The sequence below is a fragment of the Toxorhynchites rutilus genome, chromosome 3 (genome assembly GCF_029784135.1).
Source record: "Toxorhynchites rutilus septentrionalis strain SRP chromosome 3, ASM2978413v1, whole genome shotgun sequence".
Taxonomy (NCBI): Eukaryota; Metazoa; Arthropoda; class Insecta; order Diptera; family Culicidae; genus Toxorhynchites; species Toxorhynchites rutilus.
In genome coordinates, this window is record NC_073746.1 from 206,862,588 (window position 1) to 206,880,038 (window position 17,451).

At 40.4% G+C, this 17,451-nt stretch overlaps 1 protein-coding gene across 6 annotated transcripts in view; it reads right to left on the minus strand.

Annotated features, from left to right (window-relative positions):
* The window catches only part of LOC129775006 (uncharacterized), an 81,051-nt gene that overhangs the window by 23,241 nt on the left and 40,359 nt on the right, over positions 1-17,451 (minus strand). The window lies entirely within an intron of this gene.

The window sequence follows — 17,451 nt, forward strand, 5'->3', positions numbered from 1 at the left end:
ATCCAATACACGGAATGTTGTCTTTTATAATACACTTTATTTACATTGCCCTAGCTTAATCTAAAATTATACTAACTTATTCTAGACTAAAAGAGAAACACTTGTAAAAAAAACTGTTCGAGGTAAAACACTTCTTGAGCCGTCAAAAAAATATAGATGTGAGAGCGTCTCACTGGGTGAAACGCATAGTTTTATTCAGCGGGAATGCTGCAATAGCGATGGACAGCATTTTTCTTTCTTGTGTTGTTGCCGTTATTGCGCTATGTAATGCACGTGCGCTGCTGGAAGGGGAATCAAAGAAAAGGGGCGTTTGTTCCTTATGAACATGTACAGACATGTTTTCTCTTGCGGGTTCTCTTTTCTTCAGTCGTGAGACTGAACAGGCTGGTTCATCAAACGTTTGATAATTCTTCCGTACATATATTTTGTTCTAGTCATCATACCAAACGTAAAAGGTCCGTCATTAAATTTACTTGTAACGAAGAACAATCAATCACAATAAATGAATTTACTTTACACGGCATTTGTTCATTTTTTTCACTCACAGAGCAAATATATTGAACTCAATTGAATTTGGAAACTGTTTCATTCAATCAAGAATTTAATCAATACAAACGAATGATTGCTCAGCTAAGGTAGTTCCACGTGAACCTTGCGGTTATATCATAGATATAACCCACTAATTTTTTTTTAACAGAAATCCATTTTCTCTTGAAGTCCGCCTCCGATTTGACAACTTTTGGGTTCTTCCGGAGGGCCTGCTTCATAATCGCCCAATATTTCTCTATTGGGCGAAGCTCCGGCGCGTTGGGCGGGTTCATTTCCTTTGGCACGAAGGTGACCCCGTTGGCTTCGTACTACTCCAACACGTCCTTTGAATAGTGGCACGAAGCGAGATCCGGCCAGAAGATGGTCGGGCCCTCGTGCTGCTTCAATAGTGGTAGTAAGCGCTTCTGTAGGCACTCCTTAAGGTAAACCTGCCCGTTTACCGTGCCGGTAATCACGAAGGGGGCGCTCCGCTTTCCGCAAGAGCAGATCGCTTGCCACACCATGTATTTTTTGGCAAACTTGGATAGTTTCTGCTTGCGAATCTCCTCCGGAACGCTGAATTTGTCCTCTGCGGAGAAGAACAACAGGCCCGGCAGCTGACGAAAGTCCGCTTTGACGTAGGTTTCGTCGTCCATTACCAGGCAATGCGGCTTCGTCAGCATTTCGGTGTACAGCTTCCGGGCTCGCGTCTTCCCCACCATGTTTTGCCTTTCGTCGCGGTTAGGAGCCTTCTGAACCTTGTATGTACGCAGGCCCTCCCGCTGCTTGGTCCGCTGGACGAATGAACTCGACAAATTCAGCTTATTAGCGACATCCCGGACCGAACTTCTCGGATCACGTCTAAACTGCTTAACTACGCGCTTGTGATCTTTTTCACTGACGGAGCATCCATTTTTGCCGTTCTTCACCTTCCGGTCGATGGTTAGGTTCTCGAAGTATCGTTTTAGTACTCTGCTGACCGTGGATTGGACGATTCCCAGCATCTTACCGATGTCCCGATGTGACAACTCCGGATTCTCGAAATGAGTGCACAGGATTAATTCACGACGCTCTTTTTCGTTCGACGACATTTTTCCAAATTTACGAAAAATTGACAGTGAAGCATGGTCAACGTGATCTATACACTCTTATCTGATTATAAGCGAAAGCTGAAGATATAATTCCTAAAAATTAAATTTCTACAGCGTTTTTTTCCGTGATGCAATTTGAAGTGACACACCCTTTAATGCCGTTCCTGAAGAATCGTACCAGATATGTGATAATTTATTCCCGGTTTCGGATAGTGACGAGGCACCATGCCAGGCTAAGAAAAAGGCGGGAAATTATTTATCCTCGTTTCGTTGCAACAATTCAAGCTTTTTTAGAGTTCGTGGAAGTAAAAGAACGTAAACAAAAGGCACCACAGGAAGCAAAAGAATTGAAGCGGACTTATTTTTGATCAGACTCCTAAAATATATTATTTTTCTGAGAATTGTTATACTTGGTGAAGGCTTTCTATGGTATTTGTAAGTGCGATTATCTGTTTGTTATTACATCAAAGAATGAAGTTACACCAAATGTGCTTAAATTAGGATTGGGCGATCTTGGATCGATATTTGGAAGATCGATCTTTTTCTCACCGATTTCCGATTTTTCGGATCGATTCTTTGTACTCTGAAAAATCGCGAGAATCGATCTTTTGTTTTCAATCTTTCCAATTTTTTTGAACGTAATTTTTTTTTGTCAATTTGGTTTTCAGTGAACATTTATTTTGATCTCACCAAAAAACACCTGACAAATTTTATATAGGGGAGTTGGGGGTAAGCCCGTCACTGGGAGTAAGACCGGCACCCCTTGAGTTTTACTAGAAAACTCTAATTAACTATGTTTTTGAACACTGTACATGTTAGTACTTATTATTTTAGACGTTTTAAATCTAATTCAACCCACCGTGATTTATCAAATGTTAAAATATTAATCAAAACAAAAGCGAGTGCCAGTTCCTTCCCTGATCTCATCGGAGAAGGACGTGTTTTTCTTTCGCTGCAGAGTGGAAAGAAAGTATCAAGTTTTTTTCTATTACTCTTTTACTACCTATTTTTAAAAAATTGTGTTTTTACAGGTATACATACTCGCCAGCCCTCAGGATCTAAACAGGGGACCTATCGACTACCAGGACTAACATCGTCACCGGCTTGCAGTCAGCTACCCAGCTTGTTACTCTTCGAAAACAGGTAGGCTAAGTTCTGCTTTTTGCTACCCTTTTTTTTGCTTTTCCTTCCTGTTGTTGTCGTCCTCATTAACAAGAAATTAATTTCTTGCTTTCACAATGGAAGTGGGTGTTACTATACACCACAGTCCTCCTGCCCCTCCCATTACTAATAATGAATCAACTATCCCGGATCCGGGGAACCCCGATCCACCATCAAAAACAGCTCCTGGGATTAAGTCCTGCCCTGAAGATTCCGATGGACCTTACCATGTTTATTTTCGCCCCCGTCAGAAAGCTCTGCGAATTTTGACTATAGCCAGAGAACTCAAAAAGAATTTCAGCACGGTCGATTCGATAAAGCTAATTAGAAAGACCGCAAACCGCCACTGTGATTACGCAATGCAAACTTTTTACGGAGGAATATTTTGTTTATATTCCTTCAGAAGACGTTGAAATTGATGGTGTCATCACCGACCCTAGTCTAACGTATGATGAAATATTACACGAAGGAAAAGGTCGATTCAAGAATGCCAATATTGATCATCTGAAGATTTTTGCTTGCAAGAAATTGCATTCGGTATCTCATTCCGAAAAAAGGGAAAGAGTACTTCGAATCAGGTTCGTTCCGAGTAACCTTTCCCGGAAAAGCTCTTCCACAATTTGTGGAAATTGATATGGTTTTGCTTCCGGTGCGCCTTTACGTACCTAAAGTGATGAGTTGTATGAAAAGCAAGCAAAGACTCCCACTGCAGCAACAAGATACGTTGTGCAAAATGTGGGGGGATGCATGAGGATAAATCATGCTCTGAAGATGCCGATAACTGCATTGTTTGCAAAGGAGAAGTTCACGATCTTTCTGCGTGTCCAGCGTTTAAATCGCGGGAGGCTAAAGTTAAGAACTCTCTCAAACAACGATCCAAGACGACTTATGCTGAAATGCTCAAAAGGGCTGTGGCAAAAGAGACCCCTAATACTGGAGCACAAGAGAACCCTTATGTAATTCTGCCAACCGATGATTGTGAAAATTTTACTTCCATTGAAGAAGCATTCATGTCAATACCGGGAGGCTCAAGAAAAAGAAAAATTTCTGCTCCTCTTACTCCTCCGACTCCTCGTAAGATGCAAGAAAACGTTAAACCAATTGAGAAATCCTCTGGAAGTGATAAACTCCAAAACAAACACCTCCTGGTTTTACTTCCGCGAGAACACAAAAAGACGTGAACACTCCGTCAGGGTCTTTCAAAGCTGGGTTATTTCCCCTTCCAAGTATTGCGAGTCACACTCTAGATGCTTTAAACATTCCCGAGCCCCTCAAAAGTATTATCGTTAGTTTGGTTCCTGCATTGTTTGCATTCTTGACAGAAAAATGGCCCCTCCTTGCGACCATTTTCTCACTCGATGCCTAATTGTTCTATAAACGATATAGATACAATTAAAGTTATTCAATGGAACTGCAGAGCTTGAGCTTGAGCTTGAGCTTGGGTAGACTGTACAATTCGTAGTTGCTCTCCGTGATTGACCTGAACCAATCAAATTGCACAAAGAACACACAGAATGACGCTTGGGACTAGCAAATCATTCTCGTTGTGCAATTTTCGGTGATTCGTGCTTTAAATGGTCAATAACGACGCCGGCCACGTCCTTACAGTCACCAGGGGAAGGGAAGGAATGTTAGTATAATAATCGCCGCCCGAAGGCCAGAAGGGTCGCCTCTATAGCGTGGTTCCCTAGCGATTATCATGGAAGGGATAGTGGTTAGTGGGAAAGGTATGAATCAGGATTCACTGAGGTAAGTGATGTGATTATGTGAACATGAACTATCGACCACACAACAAAACGTCCATCAAAGTCCAATCACGATGTCGGAGAACTAACTGTGGGAAACCTGAGAAGGTAACCGACAGACCGAGAGATCTCTAAAATCAATAAGACCGGAAATATATATTGTATATTGTTATTCATCGCACGTATTCTTCATTGAACTCCAATTGTTATCGCGGAGTCCTCTTTTGAAGACCTGAGAAGGTAACAGGGAGAACTCCTCTTAAATCACTTGAACCGGAGCATATTTTTTATCGAATTCTAGTCGCGATGTATGAATTAAACTATAAAAACCATAAAATTTAAGAATTTCCGATTTTAGATTTTGAATATCACATTTTTAATTTTTCGGTTTTAGATTATTGAATTTGAAATTTTTGGAATTCATAGCCTACACGGTTCTGTCACCATCGCTCCCCCACCAAAGACAACATCTGCTCTACTCCACCTTCACTCATCCCACGCCAAGCCCAACCGTAGACTGTTCGAAGTGCCGACCAAAGCAAACCCCCAGAATCACCCGACCGGCAGACGGACCCTGCGAATGCGAGCAAAATCCACTGAACACATCTCCCTCAACATCTCTCGTTATCAAATAAGCAACCGGTAGAAATGTTCTATAACATAACGTTCCTACTATATGTATCTTGATTCATCGTACGTTTATTCTTCCATTGAACCATTACGCAACGACAGAAGTATAAAGACAACCGGGAGAACTCTTTTAAAACAAACCGAATCGAGTTTATATTTGGTGATTTGAGCTGGAATAGACTTACACTTCGTAGTTGCTCTCCGTGATTGACCAGAATCAGCGAAGTTGAACAAAGAACGCACCAACTTTATATTTTGTAATTTATTGAACATTTATGCGACAGCGAATAATCTCAACAAGAGCTCTAAAAAGTCAACCGCGCGAGAAATCCGTATAAACTTTATAATTCATGATTTATCGTGCGTTGATTTTTCGGCATATACACTAAAGATCTCCATAATCGGCCCTTAAAATGAACCGGGAGTAATCGCATATTTTAAACAAACGGGCGATTAAATTTCAATCCTAGGCTTGTAGACGCGACACCGAAATACGATATTTTTGAACTTTCCACAAACGAAAACACATTATTTTCACATAAATATTCCCACAACTACAGTACAACATAACTCCCTTTCTGTGGGAAACCTGAGAAGGTAACCGAGAGACCTCTAAAACCAGAAATATACGCATCTTCTCCATCTATAATAAATCTATTTAGAGCAACTATCACCCTTTTTCTGCACAGCGAACGATTTACACAGTCACTTCTATATTTACTATAAATTTCTAATCCACACCGCACGTAGAGCAACGGAAAATCATAACAATTGAAATAATTTTACCTTTATTGAATAGTTTTAAAGTTATTCAATGAAACTGCAGAAGTATTAAACCCAAAATTGAATCATTAAAATTTTTAGTCAACAATATAAATTCTGACGTATTTGCTCTTTGTGAAACATGGCTTACCCCTGATGAGGACTTGAATTTTCATGATTTTAACATTATCCGTTTAGATCGAAGAGACTCACACGGTGGCGTTCTTTTGGAGATCAAAAAATGCCATTCCTTCTATAAAACCCTATTACCATCGCTTCTAGGAATCGAGGTAGTTGCTTGTCATACCACAATAAGGGGAAAAGACCTATGTATTGCTTCTGTATATATTCCTCCCAGAGTTGGAATTTCACGCAACCAACTCGATGGAATTATCGAGATTTTACCTGACCCAAGTTAATCTTGGGTGATTTCAATTCACATGGTGTGGCCTGGGGGGCACTCTATGATGATAACCGTTCCTCAATCATCTACGATCTATGCGATAATTTCAATTTATCAATTTTGAACACTGGTGAAGCTACAAGAGTACCCAAACCCCCTGCAAGAGAAAGTACACTAGACTTGTCACTCTGTTCGTCTACTTTATCGTTAGATTGTATGTGGGAAGTAATCCAAGATCCTCACGGTATCGATCACTTACTAATCCTTGTTTCTATTGCCAATGAGATGTGTCCACGGAAATTGGTCGAAGTTGTATACGATCTTACCCATAATATTGACTGGGAGAAATTTGCTAGTATTATATCAGAGAGCATCAATTCGACTCCTGAACTTCCACCTCTCGAAGAATATGATTTCATTGCTAGTTTGATTTACCACACTGCCATTCAAGCTCAAACGAAACGTTTCCCTGGTGCAAAACTTCGCCGACGCCCTGGCGCTCCTTGGTGGGACAAAGAGTGCTCGGATGCTTATTTCAATAAATCCTCTGCTTTCAAAATTTTTCGCAAATATGGCTCAATGGAAAATTTTGATAAGTATGAACTTTTGGAGATCAAATACAAAAATCTTTTTTTTTTATCCAAAATATATATTTTTATTAAGGCTCATATAGCGTCAACCTGACGGGGCCGGGAGTTCAATATTTCGACAATGTTTGCCTTATAACTATGTTAGGAATATGTAACCGATTACTCGCGGTTGGCTCGAGGTTAGTATTACAAGTGTTTTCGTAATTGTGATGTTGCTGTCTCCAATGCTCTGTACCTGTGCCCGACACGGGATACTTCCTTTTGGGATGCAGCTGACCATTAATCAGCAACGCCCCCTAGTCTGTACCCCATATCTAGCGTGGTGCGTCTTCTCGACTCGAGGAATCCAGGATAGAATGGTCACTAGCCGGCGCAAATATCAGCTCGTGTAGAGTTGTCATGAGCGGTACAACCTTTGGCTCTTGTTGAATGATCAGTGGACTGCACAACCTTTGGCCCGTGTATCTGTAAAGAGTGTGTGTATGTATTGCCGCGACTAAGTAAAAGTTTATAGATCGGAAATGAGAGATATGAAACGGGGACACAACGAAGGAAACATCATTAAACGTTGACATCGGCGTTTCTGAGGAACAGGTATAGATGAAGCAGAAGATCAGGATCACGGCTACCTAAGATATCCCGGACGGGGATATCCGATTGTCTGCCTTTTGCTCTCAGTGCTCTAGAGAGCTGAGAGCGAGCAGCATGGAACCGGATACACGACCAGACAATATGCTCGATGTCGTGGTAGCCATCGCCACAATCACAAAGATTGTTTGCTGCGAGCCCAATGCGATGGAGATGCGCGTTTAGGATGTAGTGATTGGACATAAGCCGAGATATCACGCGAATGAAATCACGACCTACATTCAATCCCTTAAACCAAGCTTTCGTCGAAACCTTAGGGATAATCGTGTGTAACCAGCGACCGAACTCATCTTCACTCCACATGCGCTGCCAACTAACGAGTGTGTCCTGACGAGGAATGTGAAAAAAATCGTTATAAGCAATTTGCCTTTCAAAAAGTGTGCCTTCTGAAGCGCCCACCTTAGCTAGCGAGTCCGCTTTCTCATTCCCCGGTATCGAGCAATGGGGAACCCATGCTAAGGTAATCTTGAATAATTTTTCGACCAAAACACTCAATAGATGTCTTATTCTTGTTAGGAAATAAGATGAGCGTTTATCAACTTTCATTGAACGAATTGCCTCTATTGAGCTGAGACTGTCTGAAAAAATAAAATAATGGTCGATGGGCAATGTTTCAATGATCCCTAGTGCGTAGTATATCGCACCCAGTTCAGCGACATACACGGAACAAGGATCTTTGAGTTTGAAAGAGGCACTGGAATTTTCATTGAAGATGCCGAGGCCAGTGGACCCGTTTATGAATGAACCGTCAGTAAAGAACATTTTATCAGATCTAGCTTTCCCATATTCTGCCGAAAATATCGGCGGAATAGAATCGGAGCGTAGATGATCTGGGATTCCATGGATTTTTTGTCGCATGGACAGATCAAAATTGACAGAGGAATTGCAAAAGTATGGGAAGCAAAATTGGTTGGAGATGCCCGGTGAAGGGTGCACTTCATGGGTAAGGAAATCATGGTATAAAGACATAAAACTTGACTGAGGAGTCAGTTGGAGTAGATTTTCGAAGTTATCAATCACCAATGGATTCATGATCTTGCAACGGATGAGAAATCTGTAGGATAATTCTGTGAATCGAAGAGTAAGCGGGGGTACTCCTGCCAATACTTCGAGACTCATCGTATGTGTCGAATGCAAACACCCCATTGCTATACGCAAGCAACGATATTGTATTCTCTCCAGCTTGAGAATATGAATCCTGGCAGCTGATCGGAAGCAAAAACTGCCATATTCTAACACTGATAATATCGTTGTTTTGTACAACTGAATGAGGTCTCCTGGATGGGCACCCCACCATGTTCCGGTTATTGTTTGGAGAAAATTGATTCTTTGCTGGCATTTCTGTTTCAAATACGCAATGTGTATTCCCCAGGTACATTTAGAGTCAAAATATACTCCAAGGTATTTGAAAAACATCGAGTGCCTGATCGCTTTACCGGATAGGTGAAGCTGGAATTGGGCGGGTTCGTGCTTCCTAGAAAAAACGACCATTTCGGTTTTCTCCGTAGAGAATTCGATACCCAGCTTTAGAGCCCACGTGAACAGGTTGTTCAGGGTATCTTGCAAGGATTTTTGCAGAATGGCGGGATTAGTACCCGTGATGGAAATAACTCCATCGTCTGCAAGTTGTCTCAGCGTGCAGTTTCTAGTTAGACAATCATCCATATCATTGACGTAAAAACTATACAAGAGGGGGCTTAGGCAGGAGCCTTGTGGTAGGCCCATAAAACTGTATCGAGAAGATTTCAAGCTGCCATGATTGAAAAACATGTGCTTTTCTGAGAGTAAATTGTACAGGAAATTATTCAGAATTGGCGAAAGTCCACGATTATGAAGTTTCTCTGAGAGAATTTCCATGGAAACTGAATCAAATGCCCCTTTGATATCGAGAAAAACGGAAGCCATTTGTTCTTTACGAGCAAATGCGATTTGGATTTCAGAAGATAGCAGCGCGAGACAATCGTTCGTCGCCTAGCCACGCAAATTGTTCGCTTCAACCCACTTGTCCAAACGAAGTAGAATCATTTTCTCCAACAATTTACGAATACAGGATAACATTGCAATCGGCCTATACGAGTTATGATCGCAAGCCGGCTTGTTGGGTTTCCGTATGGCTATCACTCTCACCTGTCTCCAGTCATGCGGGACAATATTCAGCTCCAGAAACTTGTTGAACAAGTTCAGCAAACGCTGTTTCGCCAAGTCGGGAAGATTATTCAACAAGTTGAATTTAATCTTGTCCGACCCCGGAGCTGAATTGTTACATGAGAGGAGGGCAATTGAGAATTCTACCATCGAAAAATTCTCATAATCGCATTGGAGCGGAATGTCGCGTACGACGTTTTGTGCAGGAACGGAATCGGGACAAACCTTTCTTGCAAATTTGAAAATCCAACGGTCAGAGTATTCTTCACTTTCATTTGTATGGTTCCAGCCACGCATTCTCCTAGCCGTATTCCAAAGAGTGCTCATAGCTGTCTCCCTTGACAAACCATTGACGAACTTCCGCCAATATCCACGCTTTTTTGCTTTAATCAGACCTTTTAGTTTGGCTTCTAGAGCTTGGTACTTTCGAAACCATTCCACTAATCCAGTTTTCCTGAATTTTTTGAAAGCGGATGATTTTTCAAGGTAGACCTTTGAACACTCCTTGTCCCACCAAAGTGATGGAGGACGACGTCGGAAAGTGGTAGCATGAACACGTTTCTTTTGAGCTTGAAGTGCGCTTTCGTAAATCAAACTCGATATAAAGTTATACTCTTCGAGTGGAGGAAGTTCATGCATTGAAACAAGTGCTTCAGATATTATTTCTGCAAATTTTCTCCAGTCAATATTTTTCGTGAGGTCATACGCAATATCGACTGACTCACGAGAACCTGATTCATTGGCGATCGATAAAATTATTGGCAGGTGATCACTACCGTGGGGATCTTGGATTACCTTCCACGTGCAATCCAGGGATAACGAAGAAGAGCAAAGTGATATGTCTAGCATACTTGCCCGTGCAGGAGGGTTGGCTATCCTAGTTACTTCCCCTGTATTTAAAACTGTCATGTTGAAGTTGTCGCACAGATCATAAATCAACGTGGCACGGCTGTCATCGTAGTGTGACCCCCATGCTGTTCCATGGGAGTTGAGGTCACATAAAATTAGCCGCGGCTCCGGCAATGCCTCGATGATATAAAAAAACTGATGGCGGCCGACCATGGTTCTTGGAGGAATATATATATCGAGGCAATGCAGAAGTCTTTGCCATTGATTTGTGTCTGGCAAGCGACAACTTCAATGCCTGTCATCGATGGGAGAGTGACTCTATAGATGGAGTGACATTTTTTGATCCCCAATAGTACGCCACCAAACGAGTCATTTCGATCGAGGCGAATAATGTTGAAATCGTGGAAATTCAGCTCGTCGGCTGAAGAAAGCCATGTTTCACAGAGGGAAAATACATCACAGTTAGAACTATGAACTAAAAATTTAAATTGATCTAATTTAGGGATGATGCTTCTGCAATTCCACTGTATTACAGTGGTCAAATCCTTGACCTCTTGCACTGAATCAGGCATCGAGGGAAATGAACGCTGCTAAAAAACCACATTTTTCTTTCAAAAATGTTCCCACAATCGGAAGCAAACATAATATTATGCTTTTAAGAGGATCATTTATATTTAAAGCATTTAAAATGTTGTCCACCAGGTCAGAAAACGCAAGCAGTCTTATTGGAGCGAAAAAACGCAGTTACTGGCGACGATATGTCAATGGTTTGTCAAGGAAAACATCTAAGAGTACCCTGTTGAACACAGCCAGGTGTTTGCGAAACAAAAACCAATCGAAAACAAAGAGTATTCCGACCGATGGATTCTTGATTTTGCCAAAAAAGTATGTCCAGATTTTGTCCCTGCAGAAGACATATCTCGTAATACATCGTCTTCCAATAGTAAAGGGTGTGTCACATCAAATTGCATCACGGAAAAAACGCTGTAGAAATTTAATTTTTAGGAATTATATCTTCAGCTTTCGCTTATAATCAGATAAGAGTGTATAGATCACGTTGGCCATGCTTCACTCTAAATTTTTCGTAAATTTGGAAAAATGTCGTCGAACGAAAAAGAGCGTCGTGAATTAATCCTGTGCACTCATTTCGAGAATCCGGAGTTGTCACATCGGGACATCGGTAAGATGCTGGGAATCGTCCAATCCACGGTCAGCAGAGTACTAAAACGATACTTCGAGAACCTAACCATCGACCGGAAGGTGAAGAACGGTAAAAATGGATGCTCCGTCAGTGAAAAAGATCACAAGCGCGTAGTTAAGCAGTTTAGACGTGATCCGAGAAGTTCGGTCCGGGATGTCGCCAATAAGCTGAATTTGTCAAGTTCATTCGTCTAGCGGACCAAGCAGCGGGAGGGCCTGCGTACATACAAGGTTCAGAAGGCTCCTAACCGCGACGAAAGGCAAAACATGATGGGGAAGACGCGAGCCCGGAAGCTGTACACCGAAATGCTGACGAAGCCGCATTGCCTGGTAATGGACGACGAAACCTACGTCAAAGCGGACTTTCGTCAGCTGCCGGGCCTGTTGTTCATCTCCGCAGAGGACAAATTCAGCGTTCCGGAGGAGATTCGCAAGCAGAAACTATCCAAGTTTGCCAAAAAGTACATGGTGTGGCAAGCGATCTGCTCTTGCGGAAAGCGGAGTGCCTCCTTCGTGATGACCGGCACGGTAAACGGACAGGTTTACCTTAAGGAGTGCCTACAGAAGCGCTTACTACCACTATTGAAGCAACACGAGGGCCCGACCATCTTCTGGCCGGATCTCGCTTCGTGCCACTATTCAAAGGACGTGTTGGAGTGGTACGAAGCCAACGGGGTCACCTTCGAGAGGATACAGTATCGTTGCTTGCGTTTAGCCTTAGGGTGCATGCAATTAACACACAACATGAGCCTTGAAGTCTTGGCAGGTGTTTTACCATTGCAGGTTCGGTTTTGGGAACTGTCATATCGCTTCTTAATCGGAAGCGAAATCATGAACCCATTAGTAATTGAGAATTGTAAGAAGCTTCTCGAATTGAACCAACGGTCGACATCCATGGATCTGTACTCTCATTACATTTCTCAAGAAATAAAACCTTCAGCAGACATCTTCAATAATGTTAGCTTTGCGAACTTTTGCAGATCTTCCGTTGATTTCTATCTTTCTATGAAGGACGAAACTCGAGACATTTCAGATCATCTTCGATCATCGTTAATCCCTACTATTTTCGCTTCAAAATATAACCATATCAATTCTTCAAGAATGTTTTTTACTGACGGTTCAAGAATCAACGGATCCACTGGTTTTGGTATCTTTAATGAACATTACACTAGCTTTCATAAACTTGAAGACCCTTGTTCAGTGTATGTTGCCGAACTGGCTGCAATATATCATGCAATTAAGACCATTAAGTCCTTACCACCTGATCACTATTTTATTTTCTCGGATAGTCTTAGCAGTATACAAGCCATTCAATCCTTGAAACAACAGACGAAAGCATCATATTTTCTTATCGAAACTAGGAATGCATTGAATTTTCTTGTTGATAAAAGTATTCGAATCACTTTCATTTGGATTCCTTCCCCTTGCTCTATTCCTGGTAATGAGAAAGCCGATACACTCGCAAAGATGGGTAGTATGCAGGGCACAGTTTTTGAAAGACAAATAGCGTATCGGGAATTCTTCTCCATTTCCCGACAGCAGTCACTCACCAATTGCCAAAACCAATGGAACAGAGATGAGCTTGGGAGATGGCTATACTCCATCATCCCCAAAGTTTCAACGAAGGCCTGGTTTAAAGGGTTAGATCGTGACAGAAATTTTATTAGAACTATGTCCAGATTGATGTCCAATCATTCCGCGCTAAATGCGCATCTCTTCCGCATAGGTCTTGCCACTAGCAATTTATGCAATTGTGGTCAAGGATATCATGACAGCGAGCACGTTGTTTGGTCATGTAATGAATTTTGCAATGAAAGAATAAAACTGGTTGCCGATTTAGAGGCTCAAGGAGTACACTCACGCATGCCAGTTCGCGATATCTTAGCTACTCGCGACCCTAATTTTATGTTCTCCATATATGTCTTCCTAAGAAGCGCTAATGTTATTATTTAGGTCGCATATCCTACTCCCACTGTCCACTCTCCCTTCCTTTCCTATTACACAAGCAGAACTTAGTGCCCGTTGAGATAAGATCATTAACAGATCGTGTTTTATCTATTAACATAACAAGGAGGCAGTCACTACCAAAGGATACCGTTGTTACATCAACCGACGAGGCAACGAATACCGACGAGGCAACCGACGACGAGGCAACGAAGGAATATTTTTTTTTTATATTGCACTGTAGTTTTAGCTAATTAGACCTAAGTTAATAATTATGTAGTTATAATATATTCAAATAGTTTTAAAATGTATTGCTTGATGGTGGCTCTTTAGCCACTTGAGCCTAATTAAATCAATAAAGGAAAAAAAAGCGAGTGCCGATGATGTGCAACCGGATGTAATTTTTCGGTAGTGAAATTTAAGCTTGCATTCTTGAACGAGGATTCAAATCCTTTTTCGTTGTTCTACAGTTTGTCCCCTAAATTGTTAACTATCACTGGGATTCGAGTTGAGTTAAGTTTAAACACTAAATTAATAGAAATAGTCTCCTTAAAAAATGTATGCTATTGAGGTAAAACCGTCGTTTTGTGAAAGGTAGTAATCTTTAATTAGGACCTGGATTCCATCGATTTTGTAATTGAATTCTGGTGTATATATATATATATATATATATATATATATATATATATATATATATATATATATATATATATATATATATATATATATATATATATATTGCCAAATTGAAGGTACCGGTGTTACCCCCATGGGGTGCCGGTTTCTTCCGCACTGGTTGGTGAACTCTGTTTAAATATCAGCTTTCAAAATTGACTATTACTTGCAACATTGCCGTCTAAAAGCACTGATATTTCTCATATCTCATAGAAAATAATCTAGGCAATGATTATGTGAGGATCTCAGATCTCACAAAACAATACTTTTCCTTATGGGGCCGGGCTTACCCCCAGTTCCCCTACAATGGACCCCTTTCAAGGTTGTCAAATTTGTGTAAATTTAGGAGAAGCAGTTTTGTAATTTTAATAATAACAAAACAATTTTTTTTTTCTATCACAATAGTTTATTTTATTAGGCTCATTTAGCAACTCAGCTGTAACAGAGCCGAATTCATTCGTGTACATTTTTCTATCTTGAGATAACTTTTTTTTTTATTAATTCGTTTATTTTTACAGGCTCAGTTACTTAAGTTTAAAGGAGCCGAATTCTTAAATATAATTTTAAAACTATATATATATAAACAATTTTCTTAGATCTATGGTTAGTAAGGCGGAAAACCGATTACTCGCGGTGTACTCGAGTTTAGGAGGGTGACATATTTTTAGGAGAAGAATGGGATATAAGGAAATTGTAACAATGTTGATGAACACTCATTTCTTAAATCTATTCGTATATCTATAGTGTATTTACATTTCAACTTATTCTACTATTTATAGCAAGGGGACGAATTACCCGCAAAGGAAGGAAAGGAGGGTATAAGGATGTAGGGACAATCACACACGAAGATCTATAGCTTTAAGGAAAACATATATATGTTGAGAGATAACTTTTGTTGTATATTACACTGTTACCATTTTGAGGCATAAGAGTATCGCTATCTATCGATAAACATTTGTTTTATCTGTAACACAGTAGCCGTTTACAACGCAAGAGAATTCCTATTCTATCGATGCACAACACATGTCGCCTTTTTCGGCGTAAGAATATTGCTATTGTTCGAATGTTCACAGTTGGGCTGTTCACAGCGGGACTGTTGATATGAGGCTTCCTTTGTTGCGTTATTAATAGTGCCAACTACCGATGCAGCAGACCGAAAATGTGAGCGGTAAGGGACTGGGAAAATACCCTATGCAAAATATCAGCTCAATCGGATCATTTACTAGTGTCGCACAGCCGTTAAGTTTGAGCTTTAAAAATCACCCAATTGTGATGCCAAATGTCTTAGAATCGCATGAAACGTGATGTGGGTAATTTTTCAGTTTAAAAAACTCACATTTTGACTTTTGTGACACCAGTAATTGAAGTCCGATTGAGCTATCATTTCGCAGTAAGTCCCGTATGAAAAATCCAGATGAAGATTTTCATTGGAACCCTAAAGCATACGTTTTGCCTTGTGTTCCAAATCCTAGAGTGTCGATATTTGAAAAAAAAAGGTGACAAAAGTATACAATTCGAAGACATTTGGCATAAAAAAGTACTTCTAATTCGACATCTACCTAATTGGACAGACCTGTAATGCGACACGAATAATTGGACATTTTCGCCTCTAATTGGACATTTTTGAGTTTGGCACCCAAATTATGGGCCAGATACTTTCCACATCTATTTAGTTCAGTTGCACTCATTCGTTCGCAAACAGTTCGCTCTCAAACAGTTTGTTTACAGACAGTTCGATCACAAACAGTTCGTTCCCGAGCAGTTCACTCTCGAACAGTTCATCTGAAATCTGTTCGTTCGCAAAAGACAAAATGTTCAAGAGTTATATGATTGTTAATTATCGACCCGGAAACTTGTTTCAATAGCTTAAAAATTACTTTGAAAATAGGCTATTGAAATCACACAAATCTGAATGAATTCCCACTCGAAAATCAGATTGAATGAATTCCCACTCAGTAATGATTGCGCAGCGTTTTATATACGATCGCTGGAGTCTGTATGTTTCCTTAACACAGATTTCAAAACCTCGGAATTTCAAAACAGATGCAAAGTGCGGGTACTCGCATGCATTTTTGCAGACCGGAATGCGTTTTCCCAACACAGGTTTCAATACCTATTTCCTCAAGCTGCTTGGTTTTGAAGTCTGTGTTGGGGAAACCGTATATCGGGCCAATCAAAACGTAAGACGCGAATGGCGATATCGTTAAAACGTCTATAATAAAAAAAAAGCAAAACGTGGTAGTTAGAGCGTTTAGATAACGCTTAATATTTTACTGTTATTCAATTATTTGTCTCATGAAAAATAACATTTTATTAATGGTGATACATGGACAGAAATATTTCCAATCAATTGATGCAAACATCTTTCCGATCTATTAAGAAATGATTGAGTTATAGGCATTCGAAATCCTTCATTTTTTCAGGCATGTTCTGTGTATCGGTTTTCATTTTACCCCCCATACATTCCGGTTAAACGTAGTCCTACGTCAATAAAGTAATGGTAATGTAAAGTTAGTAAAGTTGATGTTAATGTTTCGTGCGACTTTTCTTATCCAGCCGTACAAGAAAATTATATATACTCAAATGTTCACTAAATCACACTGCTATATCATGGTTGACGAGATATACAGACTTCAAGTAGATTCTGGGGAACTGCTAGAGCCATGTTCGATGTACCAGGGACTTCAGGAAACACAAATTGTCGAAGTTTGGCAAGAAATTCATGATTTAACACTGTAGGAATAATCTTGAGGAAAAGTCTTTCTAATCCGTTCGCTCAAATGTATTTGAAAGAATGCCCCAAAAGCGACTTCTCCGCTTCTGAAGCCACGCATCGGTCGTACGATTCTCTGGCCGAATTTGACTTCATGTTATAACACAAAGAATGGTGTAGTATGAGCAAACTACTGCTGAAAAGTATAGACCTAAAGAAGTCGCAAAAAGTCGAAAGTTTATTCAATATTCTGTAAATTTGATGACAATCGGATGAAAGGATAGCTTTGTACAATTTTATCGTTGACACCCGTTAGTATTCTTGAAAATATTCGTGTAATATTTATTTGTAACACAATTCTTGATTT